The following is a 3,865-nucleotide window of genomic DNA, read 5'->3' on the forward strand; positions in this document are numbered from 1 at the left end:
CAAGTAATATTATAAGAAATAAAGAGACTCATTGAAAAACATTCATAGGTATATCAAACAGCTATTTTTCACTACTATTGGTCTCAATTTTATAGAAAAACTGCAAAATCTGCTCCATGTTTGTCTGGGATATTTAACAAAAATAGCACTCCACCTAGCTTTGAAGCACGGAAGTAAACACTGCATATAACTGCATAGTTCAGATAGCAATGTAAGGATGTTTCTCATGTTTGATAAATATCATTAGGCTTTTTTTTTTGAGAAATATAGTGATATATATTTGTGAGTTATTGGTGTACCAAGGCCACCTGATGGCTGCTTAAAGTTTTATGATTCATTTTATTTTAATTAGGAAATAGAGACTTTTCAAGAGGAAAAAAGTCAAACTGAATATCAATTACAACCCCAAATATCAAGTGATTCAACTAATAAGAAGCAATACTAAATAAATATGTTTTTGAATTTCCATCACGTTGAAATTTTAAACTGTCTAATTAAATCATTTTAAGGTAATGGATATAATGTCTTTCTTTTTTGAATAAATGTTGCTTTTAGAATTATCTTACAACTGGGCATGATGCATGCCTGTAATCCCAGCACTCAAGAGTCTAAGGCAGGAGGATCATTATGGGTTCAAGACCAACCTGGGCTACGAAGTAAGCTGAAGACCAGCCTGAACTGCATAGTAACACCCTGTCTCAAAAAGACCAAGAAAAAATAAAAAAAAAAAGAATTTTCATCCACTTATAGAAAAGTTATAATGGTAATACAGAGTTCTCAGAATTCATATGCCCAGACTTCCCTAATTTAATATCCTGCATTAGTTTGGTATGCTTATCACTTTTATCGGCCAATGTAGTTATGTAAGCATTGATAACAATCTCTATTTTTTTTTTGGTTTTTCTCGGGTACCGGGAACCGAACTCACGACCTTGAGCTTGCCAGGCAGGCGCTTTTGCCGCTGAGCTAAATCCCCAGCCCCAACAATCTCTATTTTATGCATATTTCTTAGATTTAATTTGATACCCTTTATCTATTTCAGGATCCGATCCTTACATATTACATCAAAGTTAGTTGTCATAACATCCTAGGACTGTGTTGGCTGTAAATCCTTCTCAGACTTGTTTTTTCATTTTTGAAATTATTGATTGTCTTGAGGAACACCAGTCTAGGATGTTGTAGGATGGCCCTTTCTTGTAATCAATATTTTCCTCATGAGTAGACTGAGGTTATGAGCTTTTCAGAGGAAAACCAGAAAGATTAAGTGTCATTTTCAACATGACTTATCATTAACAATGCTTTGATCACCGGTCTGAATTAGTATTCATCAGTGTATCCAATTTAAATCTTTTCTCCTTTCCAACTTTCCATACCATATCCTTTAGCAGAAATTCACTATGAGGGTCCTACATTGAAGAAGTATGGAATTATGCTGCAGTTCTATGAGGGCAGAATACATACATCAATGACTTCACATTCTTCAGTGTGAGAAATGTGTTCTTTCTCCCTCGCCTTTACTGCAGGTAAGTGGAAGTGGGGTCTTGAAGAGTTGATTAGGTGGTAGGGGCAGAGCTCCAGCAATGTAGTTATTTTCCTTATAAAAGAGAATCCAGTGGCATCTCTCTCCTTACATCCTCTAAAAGCACAGCAAGTAGCCAGCTGTATCTGAAATGGACCCTCACCAGACACTGGCTCTTCCAGCCCCGCATCTTGGACTTCCCAGCCTTCAGAACTGTGAGAATAGTGTATGGCAATTTTGAAATAGCAATCCAAACAAATTATAACGGTCTCCTACTGTAACAGTAAATTTGCCTATTGTCCTTGTAGTACTGTCAGATTTTTCTGGCTGATATTAGTTGGATGCATGTTAATAAATACCTTCTTGAGAAATTCACCAATTATTATTTGATGTTCCTCCTACTTAATGATCTTCCTTATTCTGAAGTTCACTTTTTTTTCTGAAATCTATATACCTATTTCAGCTTTCTTTTTAAGTTACTGGAACATGGTGTACTTCGCTTTCTTTAAGTCGAATATATCTGAGTCTTTATAGTGCAGTTTTTATTGGCAACTTCTAAAGTGTGATCAAAATATACAGTTTGGTGTTAAAGAAATCTTATTAAAGTAAAAACCATTATTAAAAATGATGTGATAAGCCTGTTTGAAGCATGGAAGAGGATTCTGAGCATCTTAGTGTAGATGAATGGTAATGTTTCTTTTACTGTAAAGGATTTTAAAATGTGACCTTTCATCATAACTTTGGATCACTCCACATTGATCGAATGTCTCTGGCAACTTCTGTTTATAACTTCTCTCTCTCTCTCTCTCTCTCTCTCTCTCTCTCTCTCTATATATATATATATATATATATATATATATATATATATATATATATATAGTCCTCACCCACTTTATTTATTGGATCTTGCACTGTGAAACTTCCAGCTCTTCTTCAAAGTCAAATTGACCATGAAAATGAATACACTAATTCAACTGAGGACTTGGAGCCATTTAAACAGGGCAACTAAAGACATGGAAGTGGACTTTTCAGAGCTGCTTGAGAGAGTGGCCAGAAGGATGGGATGAGTATTTGGAGAGAGCTGGAGTGTTTTGAGGGGTAATGGTGAATGATCGTGTTTCTTTCATTGTGATAAACATTTTCATTATATAAATATTCACCACAGTTTGTGATCACAGCTTATATTTTTAAGCCCTGCTTTCTGTATGTACTGACAATCTCTGCGTTTTAATTGCTATACTTAGACTTTCTAAAATGACTATTCATATAACTGAGTTGGGTATCTACCATGCTTGTAGCCGTTCTCTATTCATTTCATTTGATCACTGCTTATTTCCTTCCCAACTCTTTTGCTGCTTTATATCATTGAAATGCATCGTGATATGATTCCTCTTTATATCTTCTCTTAGTGTATAGGTTACTGTATATGTAGTTTTATAAAATTTACTTTGTCATAATTTTTGCATATATTGTTAGCACTCTCAGTGTACTTTTAATTAATTCAACAATGTATCACCTATAGTGAATGTAACATCTAACAAAGTATTTCTAATTTCCCAACTCACTGTATCTTATAAACTGTTGTCATTCTCTTTACTTACTATTAAACTACAATCATGAAATTCATACCACTTAATAAGCAGTTATTTTTATAACACTAGAAGTCATAAACATACTGTTAAAATATTTATTTTAGTATCATTCATCCAGTTTTTGAAATGCTCCTTTTCTTTATGTTGTTTTGAGTATCTAACTTATATGCAATTCATATGCTCTGAAGAATTTTCTTTTGACATTACTTTTAGGGAAAGTCTGCTGATTATGAAATCCTTACTTTTGTTTCTCTGAGAAAATCTTTTCGTTGTTGTTTTCTTTTATTTCTTATGTATACGTTTGTGGGATTAGGAAGTTCAGGCTGGTAAATTGGTATTTAAAACATACTGAATGCTTCGCTGTGCTCCTTCTGCATACTTTCTGATCAGAAATGCAGCACAGAAATTATTCTTTTTCCTCTTTAGGTCAAATTTTTTTTCTTTGGGTTTTTTCAAAATTTTGTTTCTGTCTTGATTCTCTTTGATTTCAATACATTAGCCATACGGGCAGATTTTTACATTTTTACCCTGTTTGGTATTCTGTGAGCTTCCTAAATCTGTGATTTAGCGTTTCCATTAGTTCTAGAAAATTCTAGTGTATTTTCAAATTTCTATTTTATCCTCTTCCTTCTCTTTTGTATTTAAATTATGCACATATTATACCTGCTTTAATTAGCCCACAGTTTTTAGATATTGTGGAGTTATTATTATTTTTGCATTGTTTTCTCTCTCTCTTTTTTTTTTTTTTTTTTTT

The sequence above is a fragment of the Chinchilla lanigera genome, unplaced genomic scaffold (assembly GCF_000276665.1).
Source record: "Chinchilla lanigera isolate Chin_1 unplaced genomic scaffold, ChiLan1.0 scaffold00006, whole genome shotgun sequence".
In the NCBI taxonomy this organism is placed as follows: Eukaryota; Metazoa; Chordata; class Mammalia; order Rodentia; family Chinchillidae; genus Chinchilla; species Chinchilla lanigera.